The 15,593-nt window shown below is 49.7% G+C and overlaps 2 non-coding genes across 2 annotated transcripts; both read right to left on the bottom strand.

Annotated features, from left to right (window-relative positions):
• Positions 1–8,507: 8,507 nt before the first annotated feature.
• TRNAS-AGA (transfer RNA serine (anticodon AGA)) lies at positions 8,508–8,589 on the bottom strand. The gene has a single exon. It is a non-coding gene; the product is annotated as a tRNA-Ser (tRNA).
• Positions 8,590–13,520: 4,931 nt separating this feature from the next.
• TRNAT-UGU (transfer RNA threonine (anticodon UGU)) lies at positions 13,521–13,594 on the bottom strand. The gene has a single exon. It is a non-coding gene; the product is annotated as a tRNA-Thr (tRNA).
• Between the last annotated feature and the right edge of the window lie 1,999 nt (positions 13,595–15,593).

The following is a 15,593-nucleotide window of genomic DNA, read 5'->3' on the forward strand; positions in this document are numbered from 1 at the left end:
TGTAAAAAAAAAATTGGAGGCACCGCTTTTTGGCACCCCCAAATCTTGGTGCCTTAGGCAACTGCCTAGTTCTCCTTAATGGTAGCACCGACCCTGTGTGTGTGTGGTGGACAGTGGCACTGTGTGTGTACGCAGTATGTGTGGTGGACAGTGGCACTTTGTGTGTGTGTGTGTGCAGAATGTGTGATGGGCAGTGGCACTGTGTGTGTGTGTGAGAGTGTGTATGTGCAGTGTGTGTGGTGGACAGTGGCACTGTGTGTGAGTGTGTGTACGAGCAGTGTGTGTGGAGGACAGGGGCAGTGTGTGCTCACACAGGAATTCATGGGGAACTCACCACCCTTGGCGCAGCATTTGACTTGTCCTCGGAGTGAATGTAGCACTGTGGAGTGTCAGCCACAGAGCATCTTCTGACAGCTCAGAGGAGCAATTGCAGAGAACGTCCTTCTCAACCCCAGGCTGGAAAATGCTCAGTGAGTTCTGTGGGCACGGAGCAAAAGATCAGTGTCTGACACCTCCTGCAAAATGGCCTCTCTCTGCTTTAATGGTAGTGAAAAAAATGGCGCCCTGGGAAAACAAGCATAAGGCCCTTTCCGGAAAAGGCTGAAACTTTTTTGCTGGAATTAAAAAAAAATTCAGTCTGACTGGCTGTTAATGACCCTTGCAGAAAGTCCTACTTCTTGCCCACTATGCACATGAAAGAACCATTTCCATTTCAGTGCCAGAAGAAAGGAGACCCAGAAGAAGCCTCTGTGCCTCAGACACTTCCGAAATGCATGGGAGGGGTCAAATAATCAGATCAAATATTACAGTCCATTATGGGGTGTGCATACCCCGCACTAGGCAAGAAAGGGTTAATTCCACACTATGGCTGGAGGAAGTCCTGCCCCTCAGACCCTGCTGGGCATGCTCCAGCTGCTGTGTCAGTATAAAGGAGAACAGCTCAGCTCAGTCTGGGCTGGCCATTGAGGAAGACGCACGCTTGGTGGAGGCTCCAGGCCAGGAGCCGCTACAGCCCCTGACTGTGGGACCAGAGATCCCAGGTACCAGACTGGAGACTTGCTACCTACAGTCAATTGGTGGGAGTCAAAGTTCTATGGAGCTGCCAGTGCCAGGGAACCCGGAGACCCTGATGATAGATGGACGACAGCTTCAGGAAACAAGGTAGGAAGTGGTCCCGGGAGGTAGAGTGAGTGGTATCTCATACCAGTGTAAGGTCAGCATGTTTCAGTAGGATCCTGGCTGGCTGGGTAACAAACGCACTCAACTTGAGAGGGCCTGGGGCTGGGACCCAGTGGAGTCAAGTGGGCCCAGTTCCCCTTAATCCAGACACTATCCGCATTTTGAAGCAGCCCCCTGATCTGGCCATTAGGCCTTGCAGACCTGAACCAAAGGATGGCCATATTGACTCACTCACGCAATCCTGAACCCAAGGACAGCCATGTTGACTCTGGACTTAGTGCACCTAAATCTTGAGTTCAAGGACAGTCCGACCTTTCCAGTAATATCTCACATGGCCCATCTTGCATAAAACACATCTTAGCTGTGCCATATGCATATCATAACAATATATCTATGAAGAATATGGGGTGCAGGGTCACAGCTCCTCTGGCAAGGCAGCAACTGGCAGGGACCAGAGGAAGCTAGAGAGAGCTCCTGGCTGGTTGCTGGGACTTGCAGGCTTGAGACCCTGAGAAGAGGGTGAAGAACGTGCTGGGGCTGCGGGGAAGCGGCCCCAGGAATTGAGCAGCACTAGAGGATGAAGTTAAGGAGAGGAAGCAGAAGCTGGTAGCTACAGGATCCCTGGGCTGGGACCCAGAGTAGTGTGAGCCTGGATTCCAGCCACTCACCACTGGGGAAATGGCTGGATTGGGAGACACTTCACCGCACACTCGCCTACGTTACCCTGGAAGGGAGGAGCACAGATCATGGCACGGCCGGATGGCCGAGTCATAAAGAGGATGCTGCAGTACTTGGACTGAGGCAGGTCTGCAAGCAGTGACAGTGATGGACAAGGCACCACCAGGAGAGGGAACACTAGCTGAGCAAGCTAATCCCTGAGACAAACAGTAGGAGGTACCACCCTGGCATCACCCATTACAGGGCCTGAGTGCATGTCCTCCCCTTCCTGGGGGTCTGGCCAGGCTCGGCCAAGCGAGGCTCAGCTGCTCTGTGAGCCTATCTAGGGAGCTGATACCACACAGACATATGAGTGTCCTCAGGGCAACACAGTTGCAAAAGTGAGTAGGGGCAGGCTGCAGCGCACACTACACTTGCTGGCTCAGCCTTGTGCATGCTGGGGTGGCCACCTCCCCGTTGATGAGACCTGGTCCCACGTCTTCCTAGAGCTCCAGTCTGCCGTGCTGCCTCCCCTGTCTGTGTTGCTGTTGTCTGCTCTAGCAGCTGACTGGAAGGGGCGCATTGGTCCCAGGCCACGTAGCCATGAGGTCTGGAAGGCTGAAAGCAGGAAGAATGGTGCCTTCCTAGCCCGCCCAATATTCCATAATATACTTAAGGAAAATATTTCTCAATGAATTCTCAGTAAAAGATCAGAAACCGCCAGTGTCTGCATCATGCTACGGGCATTGGGATTTTCTTTAAATTTGGCAGACCAACCTAACACACATTTGAACCTCTTCTTTTCACACCGTTGCTCATTCTCAGGGTCTGCTTTGTCTCCAGACAGATCCATTCTCTTTCAGAACGGCCTTGCTCTTCCTGTCTGTTTCACTCATGGACGTGTCAGAGTAAACACTCCCCTTCACTCTATTCTCAGACAAACACTAGTATTAATTGTTTGCTACTGAGGGGTTTAGAAGTATTTATTGCGTGAAAGATAACATCTCTGGGGGAGCGTTCCCAAGATCCAGCACTTTGTGTTCAAACATCTCCCAGCTTCCTTGGTGAAAACAAGACCAAGGTTTCTTTGCAGTATACAGGAAGTTTACACCCCAGGTGGGACTTGAACCCACAATTTCCAGCTTAGGAGGCCAATACCTTATCCATTAGGCCACTGATGTACAACTGGAATGGCAAAAATTCTCTCTCATAAATGCACATTCCTCACATTCACTTAGAAGCCAAATACCCCCTTACTGCACCTTACAGAAATGTCTGCATCCCCTGGCAGCAAGGCAACTAGGCAAGTGACTGACAGAGCTGAGCACCACCTTTCTGCCAGCCATTTTTAGACAAGAACCCCACCCTAGAGTCACCCTTCCCTCCTTCAGCACCTCCACGTCTGTGGCTCTGAGTGGCAGTAGGATGATTAGGGGGCAAATCCGGGGCTGGAAGTGGGGTAAGGTCGGCCTGTAAGGAGTAACCAGATGAGGCAGACCCAGGGGGAGGTTGTGGGCTGCTGGTCAGTTGTTGAGATCTGAGCTCTAGATCAAAGCTGCATGGTGACCTGACACCCAGGGTTACAGGGCTGACATAGTGACCCCCTAACTGACCTCGATGAACCCCAAACCCTTGTTACTAAGGGCATTGAGTCTCTGTCCCTTAATAACTTCTGGGAGCTCCCCAGCAGGCTGCAGGCATCAGCCGCCTCCTGCCTCACAGGTTAGACTCTTGGGGCTGTGCCAGCCACCCCCTCGCTTGAAGGCCCAGTGTAGGAAGAAGGAGACCTGGTGCTGGCAGAAGAGGGTTTTGATTAATCTACCTCTATTAATCCACAGACGCTGTGTCACTCTGCGGGCTTTTCTTCAGCAGCACCTAGTGGCCCTGGCTCCAGGCTAGTGCCTGGTGAGCTCTGGCACTGGCAGGAAGTGCTGTAGGGTGCTGAGCAGCGGCCCTGGCAAGCAGCTGCTGGTAGGTGTCTCTGTGGTACCATAGGTCAGTGAGTTCAGCTGTTAATGGAAAGGAGGGGGGTTTATGCTCCCCCAGGGATGCCACTGAAGGCCCCTCATGGGCTCCTCAAGGTCTGCTGGGAGCCGTGATGTTCCCCTTTACCGCCCCGAAGGCTCCCTCTCGGACACTGTGGGTTCACCTGCTGGCTGGAAGAGTGTTAGGGCTGCGCTGCAAAAGCCCATCTCCCGACAGCCGTACTAGAGGCTTGGGATTAATCCTCAAAGCCGAGCACAAAACCTTCAGCCGGGAACATTTCTCTCCTTTCCCGCCTCCGCCCAAGTGGCAAGGGAGAAGTGGACGAGACACGTTGGCTCAAAGATGCCTCCTTCCCACTTCCCTGTATGCTGTGCAAGACCCTTGGCCTGCCTCATGCCTCATCAGGAAAGTGCGGCCATGCTACCCAAGCCTAAGTCACGTCCGCAGCCTGGCCTGCCCTGGCTGACAGCGCGCAGAGCCACGTGAGTCAATCGCAGGTCGAATTGGGAGCCTCAGCTCTTTCCCCTGACAGCCACACAGCACTGCCAAGCGTCCCGAGAGCCTCCCTCGTGTTCTCCCGCAGCAGCCACCTGCCGGTGTGGGTGGGAAAAGGGGACGAGGAAGTATTACGGCCTCATTCCGGGACAGGAGGCCCTCACCCTGCCCAGGCCTGCCTCTTGCCTTCAGCCCAGGCAGTCAGAGGTGCCAGCAGGTCAGGTGCTTCCATTTAGGCGGCCTAGGCAATTGCCTAGGGTGCCAGCATTATTGGGGGGCGGCATTTTGCCCTGGGGGGCAGCAGGTGGCTCCGTTGGACCTGCTGCAGTCGTGCCTGCGGACAGTCAGCTGCTCCCGCGGCTCTGGTGGACCTCCTGCAGGCACGGCTGCGGCAGCTCCACCGGAGCCGCTTACCAGCTGACCCTTTCCTCAGGCACGACTGTGGCAGGTCCACTGCAGCCATAGGACCAGCGCGCAGGGCGGCAAAATGGCCGTCCGCCTAGGGCACTAAAAACACTAGCCGCCTCAGCCAGGAAATAAGGAAAAGGCGATGAATAAAGAAGTCAGGAAATAACAAGGAAATGAAGAGGGTTGTTGAACGGGTTTCTGTCCAATTTACCATCTTCTCAGCTACCGCTCAAAGTTAAAAACCTAAAGTCGACCTATCGGCCTAAGTACAGATGGTTAGATGGGAATTAAAAGGAGCTGCTGTCACAAGTGTTAGGTGCCTGCACGCAGCATGCAGAGCGTTTAAAAACACTGCAATTAGAGGCTCAGATGAAACGTGTGCCCTAAATCAGAAACGACAATAGGACGACCAGCAGAAAGCCACTCTAGGTAAACGGCCGAGGAATGGAGGCTGTTAGAGGCAAAAAGTCATTCCTCAAAATTTGGAAATCAAATCCTAGTGAGGATAATAGGAAGGTGCACAAACTCTGGCCTGTTAAGTGTCAAAGTGTTACAAGTCAGGCCAAGAAAGAATCTGAGAAGCACCATGCTAAAGACACAAAAGCTAAGCATAAATCCAGTCAATGCGAGTCGTGGTCTGTCCCCACAGAAAGGTGAACCCCCTCTATGGCTGGAGTGAGCTCCTCTAAGCTGACCTCACTACAGACCTGTGCCTGGTAGTGCTCATTGTAAAAGTGTGTCCTCTGACGGTTGGGAAAACGGGACCAGCGGTCCTCAGGCCGGCTGACACAATTAAAATCGTCCCCCCAACAACAAATATCATGCAGTCCAGAAGAAGAGAGCCTTTGATCTTCCCTCTCATGGCTTAACTGGGGACCATACACACTAAAATAGCAGTAACCAGTGCCACAGAGCACAAAGTCTACCAGTAATGCCCTCCCTGGTCGGAGCTCCACCACCTTCTGTACTCGCACCGCGAATGTGAAAAACAAGACTCCAGGCCCATCATTCTTCCCTGGACAGGGGGCCCTTCCTCCAATCACCCTCTGCCTATTGAGCTACCCTAGAGTTGTTAATGTGCATTTCCTGAACACCCACCATGTCCAAGTCCAGCTGCTCCAAGGCACTGAACATCAAGCACCCTCCTCCTGGGCCCCCAAATCCCTCCCACCTTCCACATGGGCATTTTCACAGATGCTCCTTCCCTGGTGCTGCCCTTGCTCAGCTGCACAGAGGAGTTTTCATCCCCAATCCCTGGCTGTCACTGCCCAGCAGCCTTCTGGCACCATTCCTGAGGGTCACCCTGCCTTGCTCTCTTCCTGCCATGTTGGGAAAGACAGCTCTCATCGTTAAAGTCAGGTGGACCAACTAGGGGCAGAAGCCCATTCTGGGAACAGCTTTCTAACTCTGAGGGTAGTTAAGCTCTGGAATAGGCTCCCAAGAGTGTCTGTGGAGTCTCTGTCCTAGGAGGCTTTTAAGAACAGGTTGAACAAACCTCTGTCAAGGATACTCTGCATATACTTGGTCCCATAGACAACCTGCTCTGGCTCTGGTTCCCTCCTTCTGCTCCCTGCCTGGGCCGACTGCTGTGGGCACTTGATCCCACATACCCCCAATGCATCATCTCTGCTTGGCTCTGCTTCAGCAGAGAGGGCTGGATTTCATGACCTCTCCAGGGCCCTTGCAGCCGTACAGCTCTATAATTCGATGCCATCGCAATACAATACAAACAACAACAAAAGTGGAAACACCTCAATCTAACATCTAACAATTCAGCGTGAACTGACATTCCGCAGCACAAAGTGACAACACGTAGGAGTGCAAAGCCTGACAATTCAGCACCATGCAAATGAACGTCCCATAGGGCAAAATGACGCACTGCAAAAGAGCTCAGCTCAAACCAGTGCAACACAAGCCAGTACAAAAACCATACAACACGAAACAATGCATCAGAGTGCAAAGTGACACTGTGCAAAACAGCTCAGCATGGAACAGCGACACAGCACAAACCCACACAACAGAATCATATAGAAAGGTAGGGCAGGGAGGGTCCGGGCCAATTATCCCTAGGCCACCCCGACAGGTGTTTGAAGAACAGGGAAACAAAGGGCACCACGAACTTATGTTTTTCGGATGAGTCAAGAAAAGGGAGCAGCATTGTCCCCCTCGGGTAGCCCCTGTTCAATTCCAGGTCAGAAAACAAAACTCTTCTGCAAGAATATCCAAAAAATCTTGTGTTTCACTTCACTTCATAAGTACAGTTGTGTGGCAATTAAATGATGACACTAAAGTTTCATAAAAGTGTGGGAAATATGGATGTATCAGAAAATGGCTTGGAATGAAGGAAGACAAAAACTGATGGGTCGGGAGAACAGGCCCTGTTTCCCCCTGGTTTGGAGCTTCTCTCACAACTACTGGAATAGAAAAGCTAAGCAAATGGTGTTCTATTGTTGCAAAGGAGATTGAAGTGAGGCCATTTTCTGCAGATAGAATTAAATGGTCATGTCAGGAGTGGGATTTGAAATCACGTCTCCATGCAGAGACCAGAACACCCAATGGATTGGAAAAGAAGACACTTATAACTAGCACTTTAGACCAGTCCACCATCCTGATACTACAAAGAATGTGACTTATCAACCCTAGTTTCCATTAATAGTTGATGAACTCTTTAGGGAGGTCAAGATGGCACATCTCTTTCAACTCCTAGAGACCTTCTACAGCACAGCTGATTTTTAGACACACTCATCTGGACCTAAAGTTACATGTTTCCTGGAGCTCCATGAGTTCTGTGGTGTTGGAATCTCCCTGTTCGCTTTTTAAGTGAACAAAAGATGGGTGCTGGCATTCTAAGAGAGTAATGGTGAACCTCAAAATCCTCCCTTGTGCACCAGACAGTTAAGCAACCAGCACCCACCACCTCTTCTATGATAGCATCCTGTCTGGGAACAACTCACTTACCAACAGCTGGGGTGTGAAATCCTCATTTCCTTGCTGTTCTGTCACTGTAGTCCCCACTTTCCTATTGCTTGTCTGCATAATCTCTGTCTGGTTCTGTAACTGTTTCTGTCTGCTGTATCATTAATTTGTTTTGTGTAAACCAATTAAGGTGGTGGGGTATAATTGGTTAGATAATCATGTTACAATATGTTAGGATTGGTCAGTAAAATGATTGGTTAAGATAGAGCTAAGCAGAACTCAAGTTTTACTATATAGTCTGCAGTCAATCAGGAAGTAAGGGGAGAATGCGAATGGGAATTGAGGTAGGGGAATTGGAATTATGTTTTGCTAAGGGGGAGAATAGGAACAGGGAAAGGGAACGGGGTCACGGGCAAGCCTCTGTGGTGTCAGAGCTGGGAAGGGGGATGCTGAGGAAAGAAACTGGAATCATTGCTTGCTGGAAGTTTACCCCAATAAACATTGAATTGTTTGCACCTTTGAGCTTCATGAATTGCTGCTCTCTGGTCACGTGAGAAGGACCAGGGAATGGGAGGGTGATGGGATAAACCCTCTAACAAGTACGTCTTTCAGGGTGTGAAACCCCCCAGAACCAGTATAATTAAGCTGACCTAAGCCATGGTTAGACAGTGCTAAATGGAAGGAAAAATTGTTTTGCCAATGCAGCTATTACAGGGATGGAAAACCCCTCTCCTCACTGTAGCCACTGTCTACTCCACAGTGCTACAGCAGTATTTTAAGCATAGCCAGACTCAGAGGGAGTGCAGATCTGGCTCCATGGATAGTCAGGCAGTAAGACAGCAGCAATGACAACACACTAATGCTTCCATAGTTGGCAGGATTCTAACCTGCGTGGGGAGACCCCAATGGATTTCTAGTCCACCACCTTAACCACTCAGCCACAACTACTTGATGTACAGCTGCTGCCCTACACGATGAACCTGTTCTCACAGAATTGTCACTTCAAATGGCTCAGACAAACTCCCCCAGCACACTCACGGCTGTGCATTAGTGTAATTGTGCCCATGGTGAACAGCAAGAGTTCCTGCCCATTCCCCTTCCAGCTGGAGCATGATTAGTGTGTTTGTGGCTAACGACATTGCTATAGATTGTTGTTCATTCCCCACACTGACAATTCAGACAGTCCCTTTCCAATTCGAATCTCCACCATATCATTCCAATAGCCGGGGGCAGGATTTCTCTGGGGCACTGAAATGTTTCAGGGGATTGGTGTGTGAGCTCAGCCTTGCATTCCATCCCTGATGTTTCATGGACTAACACCAGCAGCAGAAAGAAAGAGTTGAGCCAATATCTCACTGTCAGCGGTGAAGGTGGTCACGTCCCCTCTGTCTGACCATTGCCATTGCAGGACAGAAGGGTTCACTGGAATCGAAGGCCCTGGCTCAGACAAGAGACTCAGGGAGGTTTTACTGTTATTGGATCTGTGCAAAGGAAATTCTGTCTCTGTTTGAAATTGAGGCGAGAAATGAAACGTCCACATGGTGGCCCAGTGTCTTAAGGAATGTAGGAGATGGACTCTGGCTGAGAAATGATTTAACAGGAATTTGTATCAATGTATTGCCCTGATTAAAAGCTATGGCTGTAAGGTGCCACTGTTGTTAGTACTTGAACCTGTGTGGAGACACCCAAGTGTGTGTCAAGTCCATTACATTAATGAGGGGTAGCTGATTATTTTGTCAAGACCCAAATTTCTTGTTCAAGGTCTAGTCAATGTCTAGATGACAGAGAAAATAATACACTGATGATAATAAGATGAATTTAGAAATATTTACAGTTGCTACGGACATAACTGTGATGATTGTTTCATGTTTCACTCTTTATATCTGACACCACCATCACCTTTCCCTTTAGCCTTGTAGTTTACCAAGGGTAAAACTAAACATCTCCTCAGATACAAGGGAGTGTTTGTGTTCATTCCTGCTAGCTACACAGAGGCTTGATGTAGCTGCTTTCAATCCTCCGGCTCTGCCCTGATAAGTAACGTTTCACGGTGTCACTGAACTGAAGGAGGGAGATCATTTTTTGACAGATTATGCCTCCTCTTAAAGGTGTTTGTCTGGCTGGCAGCCCTGGTTCCCAGGTCTCTCCTGAGGGAAGAAAGTTTCTGTGCAAAATACTAAAACTTTTAACAGAGAGGAGGGAAAAGCGATGGCCACATGATGGGGCCAGTATGTACCACAACATGATTATTTTATGTGGGATGACTCTGAAGATTGACTGATCTCCACTTCCTTGGATTTGAAGAGATGTTTAGTTTCGTACTTGAGAACCTGTAAGGCTGAAGCAATTTTATGGATGATGACACTATGATCGCAGGGTTATTCAATGTTGTAGAAATCATTAAGAACACTTAGTTTCAACTTGAGCTGCCTGTTATTAAAGGCTGGTTTCCCCACGTCAGTTCCATAAGCTCTGCTAGAAAGGCCCTGGGTTCTCTCCTGCCTTGGTGGGAGCTAAAGGCAATCATCCCCTGCTGCCCTTGGCTTCAGGCTGATTTTTCTGGGGAGGGGATGTGGAATTGGTTTGTTTGCTATTGAGAAGCGAGCCAGGCCAGTTCTCAGGGAACGAGAACTCCTAGCATCTTCTCAGCCCAACCCAGGCTGCTGCCCTGTCCCAGACTCTGTTCCCCTGGGAGCCCTGCTTGTTTGACTCTAGAGCAGGCTGGGAGCAGCAGCTGAGGCAGAGGACAGCCTGGGCTGGGCAGATGCTAGGAGCAGAGCACCAGAGCCCTGTACTGGCTCCCTCCTCAGCAGCAAACAATCAGTCCCCACACACACCCTGGGACAGCAGCCTGGAGCCAAGGGCAGTGCCCAGTGGGGGGTTCTCTTTTTCCTCTTCCTGGGGTGAGCAGGGACCTGGGGGTGTTTCTAGCAGGGCAGTTGGAACTGAATTGGGGAACAGGCTTTTAATAACAGGCAGCTCAAGGTCAGACTAATTTTGTTACAATTTTCTTTATAATGTAAAATAATTCAAAAGTAAATGGGCAGGAATGATTGAAACTCTTTTCCCCCTGTCACACAAAGAAATGGCTTTTTGGCTTTTCATGATACAGGAGTCAGGTTCGTTCACTGTGCAGAATCAATGTGCTCAGAAGCCTGTTGTGTTTCATTTCTTAGGTTCCACTGCCATCATGTGGCCACTTCCTTCCCCTCCTTTTCCAATGCGCAGAGCCCAGTTCCTCTAGGGAGAGAAGGACATCTTTCTTCTTTCCTTCCTGAACAGCCCCCTTCCTTGGAAAGCCCTTTGCTGGGATCTGGGTGGGGAACAGCCATTCCTGAGGATTAATTTCACACCATAATTGGGGTTGATATATAGATTTTACAGCCAGACTAGATCACTAGGTACCTCTACTCTGACCTGATCCAGAACAGAGTGCAGAGAATTTTACCCAGTGACTCCTACACCCACCCCAAGATCTTCTAGCTGAACGAGGCGGGTTCATTCAGAAAGTCATCGTGTTTGGATGTGAAGGTGTGAAATGATGGGGAAATTGGCCCCTCTTTCAAGTTTCAATGTTGTAACTTCTACACCTAGACCGGGGTGGCCAATCTGAGCCTGAGAAGGAGCCAGAATTTCCCAATGTAACTGCCAAACGTGCACCTTTGTATGCAACTACTGAGTCAATTGTGAACCTTCCCATCATTATCATTATCTCTTTGATGGGCACCTCTGTTCTGTGCCTGAGTCTTGTACAGCTATGAAAGGCTGGTAGATGCCAATATTTCCCTGTCTTTTTAACCTGCACTAATACCAGGCCAGGCCAGGGCTGGGAAGAGAGACAGAGCAGCAGGTTTCCCATATTGTATCCATTTCCCTTTTTCTTGACTAGTTTCTCCTCTGCATAACTTGTACTTCTTTTGCTGTGAGATTGGCTAACTCAGCTGGTAGAATGTCAGACTTTTAATCTGATGGTCCAGGTTTCAAGACCCTGGTCAGGTAATAAACTACTCACTATACCTTTAAAAATTGTTCTTCTGATGTCCTCTTTGGTGTTACTTTTTGTCTTCAAGACTGTGCCTTTCCTAAGAGGGGCCTTTGTGTGTGTGGGTTTGAAGGGGCAACTTCCTGACATCCTCTCTGTCCTTGCAGCCTGGAGGAATAAAGGCCTCTGGGCATACAGCATGTTCCTCCCCTGCATGCACACGCACACACAGAAAACACAACAGAATATCCCTAAGGAATTAGAATCACCTGCTGCCTTCCTCTATCATGCTGGATCCCCAAATGATGATGCTCTTCAGCCTAAACCCATGTCCTCTCTACTCTCAGTGCCCCTCAGTCCCAATCCAGTGCCCCTCCTGTGCATACTGCTCCTCACTCCCAACCAGAACCTACTCCTCTTCACCCTTCTCCTCTGTCCCAACCCACAGCCCCCTCCTTTTTACACTGCTCCTCAATCCCAACGCACAGGTCCCTCCTATTCCCAGTGCCCCTCAATCCCAAACCACTGCTCCCTCCTTCCCTCCAGCAGCAGGTGCCTCAGACTCCCTCAGGAAGATTTTCTTGCAAGGTTTTGTGTATGAGTCTGCATGTGGATTTTACAGTGCGTTGGAAATATGTTGCGTTGCTTGCCAAAATGATCACTTTTGGCTTTTGTTGGATTCCCAGTCTCCTTGTTATTGGGACAGGAGAAATAAAGGGTTGTTATCCTTGTTGTGTGAATCAAGGGCAGCACAACTGTGCTTGGCAGACCCCGACTGAGGGACTCACCTTCAATTCAATAGCACTTGCTAGGCAGGGGACAAGGGTTCCAAGGCCAAGTGGGCTGGGGTCCCAATACTAAAATTTAGGTGTTAAACCAGCTTTAGGACAGGGTGGCAGTGGAGGGATGAGTGAGTTCCTAGACAACACAGTGAATACGGTGCCTTCTTATTTTCCCCATTTTCCACTCAGGATGGCAGGTGAACTCTACAGAGGCACCTCTGGGCTTGCACTGACTAAGGACAACAGCTGTGAGTGGGGTGCCGGGGGGGGCTCATGTTTAAGGACTTTTGGTTGCTGGATTTACAAACCGTACGGAAAAGGACACTGCCCAGCTTATTTGGGGGTGGGTCTTTTCCTCATGGTTTATGTTTATGTGTTGGGGCTGCTGACATGACTTCTGCTAACCTTGGGCTTACATTGCAATGTAGACATATCCTAAGAGGGCATCTACACTGTGATAAAATCCTGATGGCCTGGATGATCTGATTTGGGCTCCTGGGAATGGAACTGGAGCCCAGGCTTGGAAACCCTCACCCCTCGTGGGGTCTCGGAGGCTGGGCTCCCAAGGCTTTGGCCGTGGGGTGGTAAATTTGCACTGTAGACATCTCAGCTCAAGCTCAATATTGGGCTCTGGGAGCCCTCAAGGTTGGGAGGGAGTTTAGCAAGCAAAAAATGTAAAATGGCAGTGGAGTAATACCCTGGACTCAATGGTATTTCTCCATTGGTCTGTCTGCTTTGGGGCAGGGACAATAACACGTCCTGCTGCATTTGTTATTTCAAAGGGTGGTTTAGGATTTTCATTCTCACACACGGTGCATGAAGCAGGGCTCAACCCTTGGTGCAAACTAAATGAGCTGCTCACAGATTCTGGAAGCCACAATGAGCAATTGGTGCGAGAGCCCAGATCTGCCCCTGTCCCAAAGGGAGGGGGTCATCTGTGAGAGGCTGGACCACTGACCTATCAGCTCTTAACTCCCAAACTTTCAGTAATTCTGTTATCAGTGCCTGTGAGTATAATTAAAACTGCCATGTTGGACCGGACCAAAGGCCCATGTAGCTCTGTGTCTTGTCCACTGACAGCAGCCAATACCAGGTGCCCCAAGAGTTAATCAACAAGGCACCACTGGGAGTTGAACCCAGGATCTCCTGCTTACAAGGCAGGGGCTTTAACCAGCTAAGCCATGGTGCCCACCTGTAGCTTAACTACAGTGTCTGCCCACACCTGACTCCCTGCCATCCTCACTGGGGCCTGACAAGCTTTGCTTGTGTTTGGATTCTGCAAAGCAGAGAAGCAGGTGAGCTTTTCCTTGCAAGCTGTGTGTGTGTGAATCTTTGACCAGGTCTGCACTACAAAGTTATTTCAGCATCATTATATTGCTCAGGTGTGTGAAAAACACACAACACTCCCTCGTTCAGCAGCTTTTGGCTGGTGCACACACTGCAATGCCACGTCTGGCGACAAAACTGCCCTGTTTTGGTGACAAAATAAAACCACCTCGATGAGAGGCCTAGAGCTTTGTGCAGCAAACTTAAAGTGACAAATTGTCAGTGTAAATGCTGCTGGTCATTATATCACCATAACTGGCCTCCACCAGTATCCCATAATGCCCACTGTGAACTCACCTGCCCTGCATTCCTGCTACTGAGGCTGGGCCCCTCCCCTTTATTAGCTCCAGAAAGTTCTAACAGCTGAGCCGCTATCTGCCCTGGGATTAGGTTGATATACTGCATTACCAGCCTAAGTAACGTAATTACACCAACCTAATTTTGTAGTGTAGATCTGTCCAAAGAATCACACACACACCTTGGGAGCAAAACTTCACCTGCTCCTCTGTTTTACAGAAGCCAAACACGAGCAACGTTTCTCAGGGCCCAGTGGGGATTGGCAGACAGTCAGGTGTGGGCAGACACGATGCTTTAAGTAACAGCAGGTACCATGGCTTAGGTGGTTAAAGTACCTGTTGTGTAAACAGGAGATCCTGGATTCAACTCCCAGTGGTGCCTTGGGGAGTGGCTTTTGGGGCACCTGGCATTGGCTACTGTCAGAAGACAAGATTCAGAACTAGATGGACCTATGGTTTAAATTACACGCACAGGCACTGATAATAGAGTTACTAAAAGTTTGGGTGTTAAGAGCTGATAGGTCAGTGGTCCACTCCCCTCAATGCAGTTTTACTATTTCCACTTGCTAAACTCCCTCCAAACCTCTGTAAAATTACAGTGCAGACATATGGGCTTGAGCCCAACCTCTGAGGGCCAAGGGTGTTTGAACTCAGGCTTCAGTGTGAACACAAATATCTGCACCACAGTTTTTAGCCCCTCAGCTTTACGTCTATGAGCCTAAGTCAGATGAGCCAGGCCAGCCCTGCTGCCATCTTTATCCCAGGAGAGATGGACTCTAAGGGTACGTCTCCATTGCAATGGAAGCCCAGGTGTGGCACGCTGTGCTCAAAGCAGCACCCTGGAAGCCCCATATTCACCACTCTCATATAATGATCATATGGTTTGTACAAGTCTGCCTTGTGAGGATGGACACTGCTTGATTCACATCCTAGCAAAGGAGCTTCCTAAGAAGCTGGATGAAAACATGAAAGAAGGGTAGAGACACCATGACTTGGCCCCTCTCCCCCATAACTCAACATCTGGAAACACACCTGGAGGACAAAGACTGAGCTGAACTGTTTCAGAAATCAGAAGAGAATATTAATAATACATTCAAACCAAATTCCCCAACCAGACTAGTATTGGTTTCTCAGCAGGATTCCTGGGCCCAGCCTTGTTGGGGTTATGAGGACTCTGCCACACATGAGAGTAGAAAGAGCATCCTTGGGGTCAGGCAGGCCTCTGGTAAGGGGGTGGGGACTCAGATCCTTTCTCTGGCCAGTTGCACCAGGGTCATGTATAAACCAGGGAAGTTCCCCACAATAGCCAGACCAGAACCCCCTGTACACCTGCCCTCTGTACTCATTGCTTCTCTGTCTCTCTTCCCCTCAGCTCTGCTGCTCTCCCTCTGAGCTTTCTCAGCACCTGGCCCCACAGCGCTTCCTGCCAGCCAGAGACTGCTTGTTCTAGGCCTGTTCCTGTGGATGTGGCCTCTCTCCTGATTCCTGAGGAAATGGCCATGGATTCTGGGAATCAGCATGTGGCTGGTGGACAGCACCAGGAATCATTTGGCTCTTGGCACACAA

This window comes from Gopherus flavomarginatus (genome assembly GCF_025201925.1).
Source record: "Gopherus flavomarginatus isolate rGopFla2 chromosome 13 unlocalized genomic scaffold, rGopFla2.mat.asm SUPER_13_unloc_3, whole genome shotgun sequence".
NCBI lineage: Eukaryota > Metazoa > Chordata > Testudines > Testudinidae > Gopherus > Gopherus flavomarginatus.